The 20,600-nt window shown below is 38.3% G+C and overlaps 1 protein-coding gene across 4 annotated transcripts in view; it reads right to left on the minus strand.

The window, feature by feature from the left end:
- Grm8 (glutamate metabotropic receptor 8) overlaps positions 1–20,600 on the minus strand; it is a 795,023-nt gene that overhangs the window by 219,898 nt on the left and 554,525 nt on the right. The window lies entirely within an intron of this gene.

Genomic DNA, 20,600 nt, shown 5'->3' on the forward strand with positions numbered 1-20,600 from the left:
GCAATCAAAGTTCATGCAAAACCATTTTCCATTATTTCTCAGAAATGTAACTATGCTGCTTTTATGAGGAGTGAACTCAATCAAAAGAAGCTCCTGTGAGTTCTTTTGTACATATTAGTTTGTATCTGTTGGATTGATAAGAAATGTAAAACTATCCCTTGCTTTCAAAAGATATACTGTAAAGCACAGTGTTTCCATTAGATGCCCTCAGAGTATGGACTGGGAGAAACACACCCCATGATTTTGTTAAGACTTCTTAAAAATAAGTAAATTATGCATTTCATTCCATCGCCTTCTTCCTCTATTTCTTCTTTCATTTTTCTGTTACATATTGGATTTGACTTTTATGGCTCTGCATCTTTGCCTTTTGCTAATGATAAAGCATTTGGAAGTTGTTTTTTGTCTCCAAGATTCCATTTTCAGTATCTGATGAGGTTCTCCCTTAGGGATCCATCAAGTAATTATCTCCAGTCTCCAAACAAAGTGCCACAGTGACCCAGATATATGCAAAGACCACTAAGGGCTTATATCTTTGAGCTGGATGGATTTCTCTAGTGTAGAACACATAGGATGCATTGGCTAAGAAGAGTGTGATAGGAAGCGCCTTTTCCTGATAGCTGTATCTCTATTGCTGTGGTTTGGAAGTGGTTTGAGTGTATCTGTATCTGCAAAGGTTCACTCACTTAGTCACTATTCTCATATCGGGAGGTGACAGAACCTCTCAGAGATAGTGATAAGTGAAATGCAGTCATGTACCCTAGGGATCAAGCAAAGCAGTACAAGCTTCTAGACACGGTTGTAAACATTTTGAGGGGAAAAAAGTAGAGGGATAAAAGTGAGTCAGCTGCTTTTGGAATAAGTCACTACTGTATCTAGCTTAGGGCGGATGGTGGAGGTAGACATCTTGTATTTGTGTAGCAATCAATGGACCTGGTGGGGGAACTACTCCAAGATCTATAAATTCATACTACTGATGTTCTACATCTCTTACCTTAGCCAATGCCAAGCATGTATATGACAAAGTATTAATTCTTGGCCCCAAGGCAGAAGGAATCTCACAGATATCTCCTTTTATTCCTAAATGTAACCATACCCTGGAGTCACTGAGTTTTTATCAGCAATGAGCTCTTGGATTTCCCTACAAAATTCAATATGACTTAGAAGGAAGTTTTGCTTCTAAGGTTTGGCTCTGTCAGGTTGAGAGGGGTACACTGTCTTTTCCTTCTCATCAGGTATGAAAACTTCCCTTCTGACTCATTTTCAGAGTTAGCAGTGTTACTCAAAACAGAACTGGTATCCACTAAGACCAGGGACGTTCTGCTACCTGGTCTTGACTTTTGTGTTCTGTGGTGAAGTCTATGAGTGCCTTCCTTTACCTATTCATGAGTGTCATCACCTACTTGAAAGATGCATGTACTCTCCAGGGAAGAACTTTCTTCTAGCATCAGTTTTAGTAAATATTTCCAGTGGATTCCAAGCTCCCTGGTTTAAAAATGGTATCTGAAAATGTTAGGCTAGATCCTTGCTTTTGATTTAATTATGACAGTGACTGGAATGCCCAAATACTCAAGATACCAATTTTCTGTAGGAACTGTTTTAGTCAACAAATCCATTTAAAGAAAAAAAAATTTCTAAAGTGTCCCTAAATAAAACTACTCCTGACCTCTGGGAAAAAAGAAAGGACTCTCTAAGGAGAGGCCTCATGGTTCATAGGAGGAAAACTAAGAAGAACAACTTCTTTTGAATAGTATTATTTCATGACTGTTATCTTAGGATATTGATTTTATCATTTCTTTACCTTTTGACTGCTCCTGATTGGGCATTCTCCAGGTGTATTTGGGACAGAAGTGTTGTAGGGAGGTTCTGCCCGTCTATTCACTCACTCGCCTCAATGTAGCAGTAAACTTGTGCTAACATTTACATATGCCAAGTCATGCTTAAGCAAAGACAGTTCCCTGCATTGTGGTAAGAGATAAAGAAGTGAAAGTAATCAAAGAGACAGGCTGGCTCCAGAGCCCATTCTTTTGTGACATGAACTGAAGAAAAGCTTATCTAGAAGCCTATGAGAGGACAAATGAAGGATGTCCCTGGGAGTGATTAGACAGAGAAGATAACTTTACTCCTTTTATGTATGTATTTGTCTCTATGCTTATCTGTGTAATGCCAATATTGAAATTTTGTAATAACTAGGCCAGCCACCTATTCCCAGGCTAACATTCTTGCCTCCTTTCTCCTCACAGTTTTTCTAACCCTTCTCTGGACTATTGTTTTCTACTTTGCAGGCTTTTTCAGCCAGTACTTAGTTTCTTATGGGGGTACCCTTATAGATTATTCACTGGGTACATACTTTCACAGTTACTTAAAAATCAGCATGTTTTCTAATTTCTCCACATGTATAAAACCTTTCGCCTGAAAGAGATTTAATATCTGCATGTCATAATATGTTTTCATCCTCGAGAATTAGCGAGATATCTAGCAGAACCAACAATTTATTCTGAGTTATTGAATAGGATTAAGAAGCATTTAAAGGGATGCATGTAAATCAAACTAACACTGCTTTTTTTATGTGTATGCTCGTGTGTGTGTGTGTGTGTGCGCATGCGCTTGTGCGGGGGCAGTTGCAGTTAAGTATACATATATATGTATGTATATATGGAGAAGAGAGGACAACTTCTTTTGCCATTCATTGGGAGGTATCCACCTTAAGGTGTTAATAAAATGGGGTCCCTCACTGGCCTGGATATCACAAATTAGAGTAGGATGACTAGACAGGAATTTCCCAATCTCTGCTGACATTGCAAATTTATATCACCATCCCTGGTACTTTTACTCCGGTTCTGGTTTTCAAAATTAGCCTGGGTGTGTTTACCTCACAAGTACGTTATCAGCTGAGCCGTCTACTCTATGCCTTCATTACTCGGTCCCCTAAAAAAAGCAGCCCAGCTTCTTTCTCAAAGCAGGTTTCCCCATTCTTCCATGCACTCAGGGGTTTAGACGCCTGACTTTTCAGTCTAATTGGTCTAATTTAAAAATCATGCTGGCAGCAACAATTTTTTATAACTAGCTAGCATTATGAAATAGTTAGCCAGAGATGTGTATCTGACAGCTAAGTTATTTCTTTCTAAAAATGCCCTGGAATTTAGAAACGGATCTGTTAGTCTTGTAATTTCTTCTGTTTTTCTATAATACCCTCCAGTTCCCTAAGGCATCTGTCTATGTTATTCACCCAGGGTCCCACAGGCAGGTGTTGTGTTAAAATATGGCTTCATGAGGAAACTTGCCTAATGTCCAATAATCCTTTCTGAAATGCCCTGCTGGGATAGAGGCTCTTCCTCTATCTTCCTGTCCCAAACTCCAGTTTATTTGAACATTTGCAGCATTGGCTAATCCATCTGTGTCTGTGCCTAGAAACTTTAAGGACCAAGAATTTCCAGTGTTCCTGGGGATGCTTTTAAGGATCTCTGTGCTTTCAAGCACACAGAGAATTTTTGAGGATGTCTATACTGAAGCCTCAGGAATAGGAGGGAGATGAAAGTATTGAAAGGGTTGGCAAGAGGACAGCATGAAAGAGAACAGGAAGGAGGTTGAACAAGAGTGGGTTCTTCTCTGCCATGAGATCCTAGAGCTCCTCTCCAGGCAGAATTGAGGTATAATAAGCATACCACAGATAATATTGTTAACGGTGGAGAAATTTTGTTAAATAAAATATTACTAACATTTTTCCTTCAGAGTAAGAGCCCTCACTTTGGAGATGCAAGAAGTATGATAAAGACTTGATAACATTTTGGTGACAAATGTATTCAATTACCAGTGGGAGGTTCGCAATTGTGAGAAGAGCCAAGGAAAGCTGTGTGACATAGATGTACAAGGCATGGTCCCTGGAACTATTTGCCCCTCTGGCAGCTCTGGAGAGGAAAGAAACAGAAAGCATAGCCAAAAGCACTAATCCCAGAGGCTAAGGAACTCTACAGTGACAGAAACAGGAAACACTGGTATTGTTGACTGAGAGGTCCAGGCCTGGGGAATGGAGGGTGAGGAAGAGAGAGACTACAAGGCCTGGATAGAACATTTGTGAAGTATCCAGCAACAAATGTAATGGGAATATCTGGATAAAACCAAACAAACTCCCAGTATGAGCTTTAATCTCTTAGAATAACATCTTCATTAAAAGATGGTGCCACCTACTTGTGGGACTTCTTAAGGGTATCCTGGTTCATGGTTGGGCATGGGCCTGGAACCCCGAGATTCTAAGTGAGAACCAGAAGGCATTAGGCCACATCCCCAGAACCCAGAGTCCTGACTCACAGTCTCCATAGACCTACATTGTTCAGTCACATAGGCCATTACAACCCCTCCCAAAGTGCCTAGGTAGAGGGTGTGACCACAGGCCTCAGGCCCTAGGGATTTACATACTAATGAAGGCCAGAGGGTGGAGCAAATTAAACATGCTTTCCCCAGAAACTCCCCCTTTCTCCCTCCCTATTTAACTCAGGTCTGGCCTGATTTTTAGGGGAGTACTTCCAGATCCAACCACCACCAGCCATGACCATAAACCCTTTTGGAACCAAGGACTTCCTCTTGTCATTGGGGTCTGCCGTCGCCAGAGCCTCCAGCCTTTAGAACCCCAGACGTTTCTCCTGCATGTGTGACCCGAAGTGTGGGAAACCCCCCCCCCAGGACACCTCCACCACCGCTGCCACTTAATTTTTTTCCCACACCTACTCCTTCCTCAATGTTCTCTAAGACTTGAAGGGCATCTTATAGATGCTCCATTTATGAATGGCCATTTCACAGAAATTTATTCTTCATGCCTTATCCAGAAATAACACTGCCACCATCCCCATGCCCCATACACACACTATAAAAAGGAGGCTACTTGACTTAAATTCACAGCAGACTAATAAGTGTACATAAACGTGTTTATTTAGAAAGTCATTTGAATTTGATGGCAGCTCATGCCTATTTAGCAAAGTCACAGCAATAACTTTCCAACTAAGTCCTGTGACCTTCTCTGTCATGGGCTTTTGATTGGGTTTAAGGTGTCAGGTGTTAATTCCCCCCTGTGGAGGTATTCTCAGGTCAGATAAGGATGTAGTCAGTTACTCCTATTACAGATTTACCATTATAATAACAGTGGATTCATCTTGAGCCGGTTGCTATTGTTACACACAGGGTCCAGAGATGAGTAAGAGAGCCAATGACCATTTTCCCCTGGCATTCTGCATAGCAACTTCTAGCACTGTGAGTTCTAGCCAACAGAGAGGAAGATACCATCCCAGTTCAAGCTTGATATTTTTATGTTCTACAAACCAGGTGTGTGGTCTCATCAGCTCTAGCCTCTCAGCAAGTATTTATAGTGAGGAACTAACAACAGCAGCTGCCTATATTGTTTGGGGGGACTTACACTACCTTTGAAGGAATACCCAGCAAGTAGGAAGGTAACACACCAGAAGCATTAAGATCTTTGTTTAATGGCCTATGGCTTCTGGAAACAACTTTATCCATGCACATATATCATCTCCATTCAAGCATTTACTTATTTGTTTGTTTTTATTAGCTTACCAAGTATTAGACTTCTTTATGGCTTAATTTTCCTTTCATTTTAGTTCCTCTTCCTCCATCTCCTCTCGTCCCTCATCTCCATGGGCCCCTCATCCCTTATCATTCATATTCCACTAGTCTCCCTTCCACTTGCATATATACCTACCTGCCCCCTTAAACAATCTATCTTTCCCCTCTCATGAGACATATTTACTTCTTTGGGGTCCTCACATACTCATTCAGACATAAATGCATACATCTAAAAGATAAAACATTGAATCTATGTATGAAAGAGAACACAGTATATGTTTTTCTAAGCTTGTTACCTACCTGACGTATTTTTCAATTCCATCAATTATTTCTGCCAATTTCTTATTCTTCTTTGGAAGATAATAAAATCCCATTGTGTAGATACACAGTATATTCTTTGTCCATTCACCTATTGATGAACATCTAAGCTGACCGAATTCCTCTGAAAAGCTTAGAGAACATTACTCAATAAGCAGAAGGAATGTATATTGCTAGGAGAAGCAGAAAGAGATGCACAGAACACTGATTTCTGGGTATGGCCTGGATGATGTACTCCAGAACCCTTGAGTTGTGATTATAGCACCTGCGATTAGCTGCTATCAGTCTCTACGAGATTAGAAATATCTGCACCTTTTTGTGAAAGGGGAAAGAGCTCATGAGGCCCCATACCTCCACAAGGATTGTTCAGGTAACAATTTCTACAAGAGAAAGAGACAATTTCTTCAGAAAGTATCCACTGATAAAGATCATACCCTACTGTAAACACAATCCCACCACACATGTGTAATCTACCTAATAAACCATTGTGTCATAGAAAAAGAGATACGGAAGCCAGATATGGAATCCTCTTCTAGATTGGAAGAGGAAGAAGAGGATATAACATAGGGGTTAATATGATTGAAATATGTTTTATGTATGTATTTAAATGTCATAATAAAGCATATTGTTATATATCATTAATATATGCTAATAAACTATTAAAATAAAACAAACTACATATATTCTCAATTATGTATCACTTTAAAAAACAAACAAAAATTTATAAAACAACCTGTTTTAATTAAAATTACATTAGATGGCTTTCAGCCCTCCTGGTTTATAATTTTATGAAGAAAATATCCGAAAGCATTTAACATTGAGCTATTCACCTATTTTATTTCTGAAAGTAACTTCTTTCTTAAGATTTTAGGCACGAATATCGCTTAGTGTGAAATCTAATCTTAGTAATCTTTTATAATTCCAATACTGTTGCTTTTAATTTCCTTTTTTTCTTGGTTTTCCAGAAGTAAGGCTGTGCTTGCTCCACATTGAACAATATTTATAGGCAGTCTTCAGGATAAAATATGTTTGCACCTGTCTAGGTTTAGATTCTGACTTACTAGAAGATACGTTTCAAAGATGGGTGGGTTTGGGGTTGTATAGTCTCTAGCCTGGGGTGAGTGGGGAGGACCAGAATTGGCAGGGAAGGGCAGGGAAGCATGCAGCTTTTATGATTTGAGAGAAAGGTAGAATTCATCTAGTTATTACTACCTACTGCAATTTGAGAGCATCACAGTCAAGAAAGAGAAAGTTGCCCATATCAGAAGTTAATTCTCTCCATCTTTAACAGGAGATTGTTTGCCTCTGTGGTCAGACCCATTATCTGGGCTCTCTTTATCTTCCTTGTCCAGAAGACAGTAAAGAGCAGAATCGTAGAAACTGCAGCATTATACACCTGTGGCATTCCCCCTTATCTAGGCTCTCTCTATAGCTACTCAGTTATTAACAAATACCCAGGTGAGTCTTTCACAAATGAGGCAGCTGACCCATGTCATGTAACATCTCCAGTTGAACAGCTACCAGTATCCAAGTTTTTATGTATAACAAGATGGGAGTATAATTCCTAGATTAGCTTCTTTGAAAGAAGAAAATTTTAGGGGCTATTTAAATTCTATGTGTCTTCACCTATAAGACAGCCATTATAAGAGTATGCAAGAAGACTCTGTGTGTGTGTGTGTGTGTGTGTGTAAGACTTCCTGTTGCGCATGCCTGAACCTTGTGCTCTCAGTTCCTAGAACCCACAACGGAAGAAGTGAATTTGCCCTTACATGTGGTTCTCTGACAACCATCTGCACACTTTGGCATGTATGCGCACACACACACACACAGTACATATACACACAACAATAAATCAAACATTATCCAAGCATATACATAGCAAAATTATTGTAAATAATAAACCCATAAAAATATACTAAAGCATTTTTCATATTTTAGAGAAAAAATAAAAAATGTCAAGGAATAGATTATTTACTTTTAACTTACTGTGTTCTTACAATATGGAGATCTTTTGAAAATAATTTTTAAAACATAAACAGATTTTAGTTTCTAAACTACATTAAATGGTCAAACAGAAATATTTATGTAATACTAGTATAAATAGTTTAACTTCATGAGTATTCACTGATATCTATAATCTTCACTCTCTAGGGAATATGATTTAGGGTTTTACCAAGCCTTCATTCTGTTTCAGTGAGAGCAGGCTGCTGCAGTCTGAGACAGTCAGCCTGTGCTGGCATGGGTAATGGGGCCCCTGGATCTACCTACTGACTTCAGAAGTGCATTATTGGGAATGGAGCCATAGCTGAGCTATACCCAGGCTGCAATCCTCTACAGTTCTTAGCCAGGCAATCTTCTTTTCTGGTGAATGCTACACAATTCACCAAGCCTCCAGGGAGCTTGGAAATTACATATAGACAGAGATTTCAGGAGTGGGTGAATTTTTTTTCTTGAAACTGTAGCAGTCAGGATAAAAGGAACTCGTCTTAAATTTTTTTTAAATCAAGGAATATAAGACATCTATTATTTCTATACCAAATTCCACATTTTATCTTTACATTTTCTAATTCTAATGTTACAGCTTTTAAGTCAATGGTCATAACTTCTACCAGAATCATTAATTTATAATATTCCTTACATCATTTTAATTTTCTCCTTTTTATACTTTCCCCTTCCTCTTTTTCCTTCCCCCTTCCCCCTTTCTTTTTCTTTCTCTATTTGATTCTTTATGAATATTTAACTCATGTGAACCCTAAAAGTGATATAAAAAATATACAGTTATTATAGCAGTCATCATTTTTATGACGTATTACTTCCCTGAGAAAAGAATTATTGAAGACTATAAAGAAGGCAAACATTTTCTTTTGACAACACAGGCTTTAAAATTTTGAGATTTCATAATTCTAATTTTAAGGACTAAAATTTATAAAGAAACTACAGGAACTATGTAATGGAGCTCACACAACAGTAAGTTAATGTAACACAAGAAAAAATTCATTGCAGTTCCTCTCTGATAGTTATAAACAAGGACAGGGCAAGAAAAGACAACTTTCACTAGACAGGGTTAGAGTTGTCCCTGGCAATCCTAAGAAGAGCTTTGGGAAACTTGGGGTGTTCAGGTATCATTTGAGGAAATTGTCTTGAGAGTGTTTATTTTCTGCCCTGTTCACGTTTCCCTCTGGCAAACACAGGGTTAAAGATCAGTGTGTTGCTCACTCAGGGTCATTGCAAAATAAAATGCTTTCAGCTCTCCTGAGCTGACATCTCATCAGCACTAACAGCTTGACCCTGCACCCCAACGGTAGAGAGCACACACCTGTCTTTAAAATGTGTGAACCGAATTTTATCTGCAATGATTTTTCTTCTTATCCTTTGATCTGTCAACCATTTCTTCACAATGTCAAAAGCCTGGCTTGAATGGTGATCAAACTCAGTAGCACACAATTTCTAGCCTGATCCTGAATCCACACAATTGAAACTCTTTTTTTAATTCAGACTCAACCTGCAGCAGTGAAGACAGCATCACTGAGCCACCGCTTCTTCTTCACTTAAGCTTTTGGGAGAATGAATATAACGAGGCTATAAAGAAATGAAATAGATGCCTTTTTACCAGTTGTACTATAATGCATGCATGTAAAGAAATGTGTCCCCCTGTGATCCCTTGAAAGACTAAATCCCTTCTTAGTACTATTGCCATTGCCCAGGATATTTAGTTCTAAATATTTTGAAGGAGCTTCAAAAATAGTTTCCCAAGTGTGTCAAAAAAATCAACATTATTGATTTGTTTTCACAAGATGTTCAACTCGTCTGTTATCCTCCCCATTTCTCTTTCTTCACCTGACCTCCTGAGCTCTCCTGTGACTGTTGATTCACTTGCATTTAGCAGGCATTTGTGGACAGCCAAGCTCTCTCAGTGAACTGAACTTCTGACATCCGCACTGTCAAATTCTTCCTCTACCTCCCTCTGCTCCATTATTAGAGCCTCTTTTCCTCTGTAGGCCTAGTGCTCACTTCATTTTGTTGATTTTGTTGTTGTTATTATTTGTTTGTTTGGGGTAGTTTTGTTTTTGTTTCTTTGGTTGGTTGGTTGGTTGGTTGGTTGGTTGGTTGGTTGGTGGTGATGGTGGTGGTTGTTTGACAATTGGACTAAGAGCAGGCCTCCTAACCATGGAACCTGAAAGTAGAATTATATCAGTGAATACCTCATACCTCAGGGGTTCATACTAGAAGTAACTAGAGGCTACCTGTGATTCTTGAAAATGATTATTCAACTTGGTATCATGACCATCAGAAGACATTTTAATGTCAACCCTTAATTGCAGTTCCTTCACCTTGCTGCCATGCTGTATGTTCTTTTCTGTTATTTCCAACTGAACCTCTACCTAGATATCCCACGAGAAACTAAACCGAACATCTTTAAAAAGGGTTTCTTCTCCCTAAGGATCCGTTCCTCCTTGTGTATGTATTTTAATGAATAATAGCATTTACAGGAGCTGGAGAGAGAACTCAACAGTGAAGAGGTGCTCTTCCAGGTCTCCTTCTCAGCACCCATGTGGTAACTCAGTACTGTTGTGACTACAGTTCCAGGGGTTCTAACCCTCTCTTCTGGCCTCTGCAGGTACTGCACTTATGTGGTACCCTAATATACATGTATAAAACATCCACAAATACAAAACATAAAATAATCTTTAACTGTTGAAAATATATTTACGTTGCCTAAGAGAAATTGAGTTCCTATACAAATGCTGCTGTTTCTATAGTGAATCTTATGTTATTAATTAGATAGAATCTGAGATCCGCTTCAGATTATTTTCTCTTTTTAATTATTTATTTTTATATAATTTTATTTCATTCACATTGATGTTTTGCCTGAATGTAGATCTGTGTGAGGGTGTTGGATGCCCTGAAACTAGAGTGATAGGCAGGTATGAACTACCAAGTAGGTGCTGGAAACTATGGGCCTATTACATTGTCAGTTCCTCTATATAGGATTGACAATAGACTCCTGCAACTCTTTTGTCTTGAAGAATAAAGAAAATTTTACTCATATGATAATTTATGTGTTGAGTTCAGAACACTAGAACATCTGTATTCCACACAGCCACTCATAAACCTAGCATAGCATCTCTGACTTCTACTGTGGCTCCAATCTCAGTCAATATTGTATTCAAATATTAGCCATGAGGAATAATGAAGAAAGATAGGGTGAAGACTTTCATGCTAAGCTTCATCTAAGATAGACTCACTCTCTCTTAAGGGAACTATGAGACATGGGAACACTGACATACAAGGCAGGCTAGAAAGACTGTCTAGCCTCAAACCAAGAAAGCACAATAATTAGATGGACAACTAGTGTTCTTATACATGGTCTCACAGGATAAATGAGTAGGTTAATGAAGAGGGCTGATGGAGCCCCAAATAAGTTAGATACTGGAGAACTTTTAGAATTATTATCAGTGTTGAGACATAGCTTTAGAATTAGAATTATTTCTAAGTGACATAGACGTGTGAATATTGTAGCCTTCTTTTCATAAAAGTATGTGCCTTGCATGTAGACACCGAAACTGGAGTGATACCCAAATGAATCAGTTGGGCCTGGCTGCCCACCTTGTAGGTCCTTCTTGAGAGGCACTCATTCCCTTATTTCAACATCTGATTCCTTGATGAAGAAATCAAGAAGAGGAACACATTGAATAACTATTAATAACTCACCTTTGCTTACCCTTACATAGATTAAAATCGATCTAACATTATTAGCATCCGTGAAGAATGTAGCAGGAAGAGATATAGGAAACATCTTTCTTACAAATATGCCTTGCTCATGAAAGCTGTGATTATTCAGTCGTTTCACTTATTTTCAGAAATCTGTCAATTTGATGATTACCTTTGCTGTTAACTATTTGCTTCACTTGAAAGGTTTACTACAGCTTGTGACCCTGTGGTCAGAAAGAGCTTGAGAAATGGAGGTTAACAAGCAAGGAAGCCAAGTTCCTCCTGGACACTGGAAATTAAAGTATAAGAATAATAACAGGGGTTTGAAGTTATCAATACTCAAAATCAAATCAAAATCATAACTTTAGGCAACAGGAAACCAATAGATCAAAGGAATCAGTTGTTGTACTAGTAGAAACTTGACATAGTTTGAACCCAGGCACAGGCAAGTAGAACAGCAGTTATGCTGAAAATATACACTCTAGAGGCACACTGAACACACCTAAGTGAACAGTGTGGATGTCAATGTCAGGAATATGTCACATGCTGGCCTTGAAGAGAACTTTTACAGTTAATTATATCATAAGGCAAACCAATTAAGTAAATTACTATTCTGATAACATCTAACTAAATTCAGCCACTCTGAAAAGAGGGTGAAAGGTCATAGCATTAAGCAATTGAGGTCTGGGTAAGAATAGAACTGAACAGAAATAACACTAAGCATAGAGGGGGTTAGGCTTGCAAAATGGAAGGGCCAATGTATAAAATATCTCTCCTGAGACTCAGAGGCTCATATTTACATCAATGGTATACAGGTTTATTTTGCTGGGATATAGTACACACATACATATGTCTTCTACATATATTATACATATATTATATACACACACATATGCGCATTTGTGCATGTGTGCATGTGTGGGTATAATTAATTCCTCCCAAATTTTATTTCTATTTACCAGAATCCACTACAGTTAGGTGTAGCCCTCATTGAGTTCTAGTTGATCAAGGAAATGGACATGGAATTGTGCATAATACTTTAAAACCTATTCTGAAGCACTTCCTACTCCCATGCCTTGCTTGTCCACTATTAACCTGCTAAGGGCAAAGAGCCAGTGGAAAACGTGAGGCCACAGAGATGGTATATGACTATGTAGGAAGACTAGAAGTCCCTGAGAAAAACAGAATGTAGCAAAGTTTCTTCTTTCCACTTCACTAATCTGCACTAAGCAATTCTCATTGGTTAGAAAACCATTCCTTTCTGTTAATTCACTGAAGTCCCATCATTGACTACTGTTAACAATTTGCTATTCTGAAAACTGGGTGTGGGTATTTTACTGATGACTTATGGTGAATCACCAGTGCAAACTGTGTAACATAAGAAATATGTTTTACTTAAAGCACATTTTAAAGTACATGTCTAAGATTCGGAGAGATGATTCAGCTCTTAACATGGAGGCTCCCAAACAAATGTGATTTCAGTGCCAGAGGAATTCACATACTCTTTTGACTTCTTCATAACTGCAAACATGTTGTACGTAGACATATACACAGGCAAAATACTCATACACATACATTTGTAAGCATTAAAGAATGGAGTGCATGCCAGAGGATGGGTAGTTGGAAACACTGTGCACATATAGTAAACGTTTATTTAAGAAAAATAATGATTAGAAATTTTTAATAGCTTTAATGCACATCTCTTGTAATTATCTGCAAAACTTATTCTAAGCAATTTTCACCAAATGAGAATTTGTTGGTTTGAGGAAAAGAGAGAAATGAAATAATTGTGATCCACATTTTTACTTGTTGCTAGACATGGATAGGACCTCATGTCAGCCTGACAATCTGAGGATTCTTTAAGATTAGGGGCCTGCCATGAAAGAGCACCACATATAAAATGACAAGTGTGGATGTTTTCTCAAGCCAACTGGCAGATGTTTATGAAAGCATCAAAACACATGGTCTGCAAGTCATTACCCGATAATAGGTTGTGACCAGCCTTCATATCTGTATCTTCAGTGAACGATGACATAGTCAGGGGTAATCTCATTATAGTCAATAAAGAGAAAAATCTGCTCCTTATACCTTTAACTTGTATTCTCCTAAGCACATGCATAAGTGCATGTGATTTGGATATATCAATATAAGATATCTTTAATATGTAGTGCAGAATTCATGCCTCAAATTATGATGCTCAAAGTCCAGAAGAGGCTGCTCAAAGCCTTATAAATAGAATCAGGAGGTTTTCTGTGTCATTTCCATGATGTATCCCATCCTAGAGAAAGGTCCTAAATCTGCTATTGCTAACACAAGCGTCTAAGGGGATAAACAAAAATCAACTCTGGTCCATTACTGTCTAATGTTCTGACTGCAAGCAATAAGTCCAAAGAGAAGAGGAATGATCGAGAAGGTAAGTGTGCCCGCTAATGAAGCATTCTCAATTTCCAGATGGTATATCTAAGTGCACTATCTGTTCATTTCCTTTCTATTAAATTGAAATATATTCTCCTAAATTTTCTGTGAAAAGCAATGTGATATATATTAAGCCTATGTATTATTATATGTGTGAGTCTATATGTGAGTGTATGTGAATGTATGTATATATGTGAATATGTGTATGAATGTATGTGTGCATATGTGTGTCAATATATATGTGTGCATGTGCTTATGAGTATGTGTGTGTATGTGTGTGTGTACATCTCAACATGTTTACACGTCTCTCTGTGTGTGTGTGAGTGTGTGTGTGTGTATGATATCTTTCCATGAACATATAGATTTGATTCGGATGTTAAAAGCTCTCTCCATACAAGTGTGAATGACTGGTTTCCTTCTCTGATTCCTGCTCTGAGCATTAAAGCTCCTTTCCACAACTGGGACTCAATCATCCTCATGGACAACTTTATCTTACCTCTTCCTTTCTGGCTCAGAACCAGGACTTGGGAACTGTCCCTACTGGCCTTATTTTCATGAATCTTTTTAGGTGTTGATGGCCTTTTTCTTGTTACTGAGTCCAAGTTCATCCTCATTCAGTACACAAAAGAGGTGTTGAAAAACTCTTTCGTCACATCCTGGAAAACCCTCAGCCTTTTTTTTTCAGATTTCTTTTTTTTTAATTTTTCTCAAATCATAATTAATTCACACAGGGGTATAAACACAGAAAGGCAGGATGTGGGGAAGGGAATGACACTGGAGTGTGAGCGTTCAGGGGGAAGACAGATATCTTCAGAACTGGGTATCGACTGGGTGAAGGTTCAGGGGACAAGTCACTATGACTCTGCCTATGACTTGCTTGTCCTTATCTAAGTTGGTATTGTCTGCTAAGGCTACCTATTTACAAGGTCTATGACTACTCAGGCTTATAAATTTCCACAAAAGCTGCCTGTTGACATTAGCTTATAGCCATCTGTTTCAATGTTTTTCCACTGAGACCCAGGACTTGGTGTTAGTATACATGTATGACAGGCCTATTGCTGATTTTAGGCTTCAGCCTTTTGTATAGGTCGGTAAGTGACACTGCAAAGCTATATAAAGTCAAAAGTAATCTTATAAATAAATCATTAAAAAGATAAAACAGTAAATGCCTTGTTCTTAGAAAAATTCTGTTGAAATTTTGACTTTGCTACCCAATAAAAGCCATAGGAGGGTTAGAAATAATTCACTCTTGTATGAAAAGTACATTACCACTTCTGAAATGTATTAGAAAGCACCTAAAGTTGTAGATATTAATACTATATTTTTGTCCTAACAAAACAAGATTAACACAAAGGTATCCCAATATGTCCTTGCTATGTTGCAATTACAATGTAATATAAACTCTCTCATAGAAATATGCAAATATATACATGCTTATATATAATCATTTGATCATAAAAATTATCTTGAGTAGAAGCTAAGTTTAGGGAAATGTATAAATATCTAAATACATAATGATGCATTTATATATTCAGATGTACCAGCATGTAAAATGAACAGAAAATATTAAGAGACGAGTATGGGCACAAGACATGAGTGCATTAATAAGAAAATATTGTTATAAACTCCAGTGATACTCATAAGTTAATATGAGATGTTCATAAATATAGAAATATTTGATTCAGAGGGAAGCATAAATTTTAAATACATAGTTTGCATTAAATACACTGTATGTGTTTAAAATTTTACATCTGCTGTACCACTGCATTGGCCAAATGATTTTAAAACTCTCAGAGAAAAACAGTATTGGGTAAACTTCTCTCATACAGACTTTTTCAATTTCCCTCTAACATAACTGTAAATACCAAAATAAACACAGAAGAAAGTGCATCAACTTAAGCAAATACCCACCGCATTCCAGGATCCAGAGTGAATTGGAAAATGACTCAAAGTGGATTTAACACATACCTGGTGGAGTTCCCAGAAAGAGAACACCTGTTCACCCGAGGCAACCATGAAATAAAGGAAAGCAAAGGGCCCACAGGCCTCCCTCCTCACGCTGGCTGTTTGCCTAGCTACACCTTCTCTCTGACACGCCCCCTCCGACTATTTCTAAGACCGAGTTTTGACAATCTTCCAGCTGGGCACTGAGGCCAGCAATGAGGCAGGCGCTGTGTAGTCTGTTAATGCTCTTATGCCAGAACGCCGGCACAGCTTTCTGTCTAAGAGCACATTATTAGTACTTGCTTTGTGGTACGATTTTCTCATTCAAACAAAAAAGAAAGAAAGCAAGGAAGGAAGAATGGAGAACAGTGTGTTTCAAGCATGCCAGATATTGGGCAAAGCCCTCCAGACACAAAGCGAAGGGGGTTATATGTGAGTTTGAATAACATTTTAACAAATATCAGGGATGGGAAACTGAATTTCAGAGCCACTCCTGTTCTAGCTACACAAGTAATCTTGGCAGTCTCCAGCCAGCACTCCTAAAGCTCTCTGCCTTTAGTGTACCTTTCCTCAGATCCCTGTGGGACTGACACTCTTGGAAGCAAATGAAGAAGGAAAGACTTCTGTGACTGATCCTGTTTTCAGTTACTAGCACACATAGAGCTCCTCCTGACTGTGTCATTTCCTATAGTGCAACCCATACTCCTGTCTGTGCATGAATACTCATTTCCTTGTACTTTATAAAATCCAAACAGAGAACTCAGCTGCTAGGCTTGAAGAGGGAGCAGGGAGCAAAAGACATCCACTGCAGAAAGCTAATTTGACAGACAAAAATAAAGAGAGGAAGAGTAGAAGCAGAAGAATCCAAAGGAGGAGGAGAAGGAGAAGCCGAAGAAAAGGAGAAGGCTGTAGAAGGAAGAAGAGGAGGAGAAGATGAAAGGAGGAGAGGAAATAGACAGACAAACTATACAAACTACAAACCCAGTTTGGTGCTTGGTCCTGTTGTGTTTTCTTGCTGTCTTCTCAGTCTGTGACTAGCCAAACAAAGGCACAGAGAATCATACAATAAATACACACTGCCTCTGGAAAGGACACACCTCTTTAAAAATGAACAAAGAAATATAAAAACAGGTAGTGTCCTTGAAAATACAGCCAACTATGGGAGAAAGCAGAAAGTCAGTTGTATAGAATATTGTTTTGCTATAGCAGACTCATGAAGAAACATTTCATTAAAATAGACACAGGTGAAAGGCTAAGGCAGACTCATGGAAAAAAACATTTCAATAAAACAGATACAGGGAAAAGAATTTTCTGCTAAAACAAGCCCATGAAAGGACACATGATAAAGGATCTTCACTAATGACACATATGTATTGGTCTGCCTTACATTGCATAGTTGAGCTCCATTTGTTGGGACTCCATAGAGAAAAAGAACACATCAAAAACATCTAATGATATACTACAATTTCTTACCACTTCCGTGGACTCAGGCTGATGGACAGAATGATGTCAGCTGAGACAAACTCACATACTGAGACAAGACACATGCTAAGGCAAGACCCGTGGAGGACACATGATGTTTAGAGGGAATATAAAAATGACTCAACAGAAAATGTCAGAGGCAGAGCTTGGCTTGCCAGTAGAGCAAACTATACAATGCTTGTTGGTCTCACGTCTTCCCTAATCTTCACTTCGCTGAGGGAGGCACAGACAAGAACTTCTCTTGACATTCCTGCTGGTTCCGCCTCCTACTGACTCATGCCAAGGCTGAGGCCTGGCTGTCTCTGCTAGGTAGTGCCACTGATGCTGATTCCTGTTTGCTATCTGACTCTACAAAACTAGACTGTTAGTGTATCCGTGAAGCATTTGCAAACGGATTGAGCTGCTGCTGCAGACCTGTAACCTGTACTGCTAATTTCCAGTCAACACAGATGGCAGTTACTTAAAAGAACCATTTCTAAACAGGTCCACCTTCCTCGTATCCTCTCTTTTCCACTACTTATGGTGGTTGGTAGGCTCAAAGGGAGGTTAGAGCATATAAAAACAATCATTAAAAATAGCCATTAAAAATTAAAATTACAGTCACAACCACATGAATCATGTTTTCCATACTAAGATGGACTAATATATACTGAAAGCAGCAGTTTATGTAAAACCCACTGGCATCTAGTTTGGTGGTTACCTTGACACAGCAATGACCCAAGTAGTGAATATACAAACCAATGCTAATCTTCAGGATTGCCTCTAAATCAGTGGTTCTCAAACTTCCTAATGCTGTGACTCATTAATATAGTTCATATTGTGGTGATGCCCAACCATAAAATTATTTCATTGCTACTTGGTTACTGTAATTTCACTACTATTAACAATCATAATCAGATATGCAGGATACCCGATATATGACATTCAAGGGAGGGTCACAACCCACAGGTTGAGAATTGCTGGTCTGAATAAACTCAACCTAGATTAATTTATTCACAAGAAGTGAAAGAAGTAAGGGTGAAACAGAGTTCAGTGAAACAGTAAACACACAGAAAATGTCATTTTCATTATTTAGAGCTATACCTTGGTGCCTAGAACAAAGTCTTATCAAGGTTTGTGCTCAGGGAACATGTTTGGAGTGGGAAAAAAAGGGACCCACATTAGAGAAAATGGAGACAGGTTTAACACAGAACCATACAGGGAAAGTGTGGTAACTCTATTACAATTCAAGTAGAAGGATGATAAGGATCTGACATCCATGAATAAAAAGTATATTGAGAATATAAAGACAGAGTCAAGTCTATTCCAGAATATATTAAAAAGGAAGGGGGTGTAGAAAAAGAGATAAACTGTCCCTGCAATGGATATGGTGAATATAAAGAAAGAAGAAGAGTAAAAAGAGAAATTTAATTTGTAAGGAAGAAATAGAATAATTACCCTTAGAAACTGTAATAATAGCCAAAGGAAACTAAGGCTTAATGGTAAAAGATCATAGTTGGGCCTGTGTGTGCAGATCTGAAGTTCTAATTATCTGAAACAAAACAATAATGCAGAACCCTATAAGGAGCTGTTTACACTTAGCTGTTTTATAACTCCCTCCTACTTAACAAACAAACAGTAAACCAAAATTCAAATAATAATTCATCTTTTAGAATAGAGGACACTCTCTAGCTACAATTCTCTGTGGCGCATAAGGAAGTTTGTGCCTTAGAAGAAACTTCCCCAAGTTTTCATGTTCTTGCTCTGTGAAGTAAGTAAGACACACCCAGAGTGTGAAGCTCTGGGTCAAAGTTCTGGGACAACTGTCATCATTGCCTTACATGTGGCTCTAACCTTCAGCACAGGAGAAGAACAAACAGGTAGCTCTGCTAAGTCCCAAGCACAAGGAGTCTACCAATTCTGAAGGCCTGGGTTTGGTGGAAAGTATGTATTAGATTAACTCTAATCAGCGGCATCACTTTCCAAACAATTGTTGTGTTAATTTCCATCACTGATGTAATGCCCAGGAAAGGTTTTTATTAATGGAACAAACACTCGGTTTTTTTGTTTTTATTTTTGTTTTTTCATTTTACTGCATGAGTTCAGAAGTTTCAGTAATTTCACTACTGTTAAGAATCATAATCTGATATACAAGGTATCTGAATGGGACATTCAAGAGGGTCACAACCCACAGGTTGAGAACTGCTGCTCTGAATAAACCCAGCCTAGATTAAAGGTAATGGGTGTTCACAAGAGGTGATGGGAGCAAGGGTGTCAAAGAGGTGACACAGCTGTATCCTTTTTTTGGGTGCGTGGTAAATGAGAACATGACAACAGAGACCACATGGCAGAAGCTTCCTACCTCACAGCAGCCAGGAAGCAGAGAAAGACAGAGAAAGCTGTCCAAAATAAAGATAGACTGTTCACAGTAGGCCTGGTGACATACCTCCTCAATGTATGCCTAGCTCCTTATAGCCTGTTTAGGGCTGAACGCACCAGTAGGTTCATCCTTTAATAACCCAGCATCAAATCACCTTTGGATAGAGTCAGAGGCTGGAAATCAAGCCTCTTATATGGAAACCTTATAAGAGATATTTTACATTTAAAATAGCAATTTCTTTATCTTACCCTTACTTATGAGTTTTGGGGGTTTTTCCCCCCTCTTTTAAGATCTGAGAAAGAAAAACTCAATCTCTGAAAATCCAGTAACTTATAATGAGTCAAAATTACCTATTCACACTAGAAATTATTTTTTTAATAACAAGACTTAAAAAGCAAATAAATCTCAAGCTTGTGACCAAAGAAAAAGCCTCAAACAAGAGGGATGAAAAATCAGTCTTTCCTAAAAATCTCTCTCATATGAAATGTAGGAAGACAATGAAACAATATGAAGAGTTCTAGACTGAAAATACATTTCACAAGCATGCGTGCACAGACAAACTCAAGGAACAGAAATATTGTCTCATATGTGCAAAAGTTCAGAAAAACCACCTCCTACTGAGAATTTTTAACAACAACAGCAGCAGCAAAAGCAAATGAAATAACAAACTAGGTCATATGAAGAGGGAACAGTGAATGACAAGGAGATTGAAGTGGGGGTGCTATGTAATAGTAGGGCAGAAGAGGAAATGGAAGAGAGGATAGCTAATAGAAAAAATGTTTGCAAATTTCATAATGAA

This window comes from Grammomys surdaster, unplaced genomic scaffold (genome assembly GCF_004785775.1).
Source record: "Grammomys surdaster isolate TR1022 unplaced genomic scaffold, NIH_TR_1.0 134, whole genome shotgun sequence".
NCBI lineage: Eukaryota > Metazoa > Chordata > Mammalia > Rodentia > Muridae > Grammomys > Grammomys surdaster.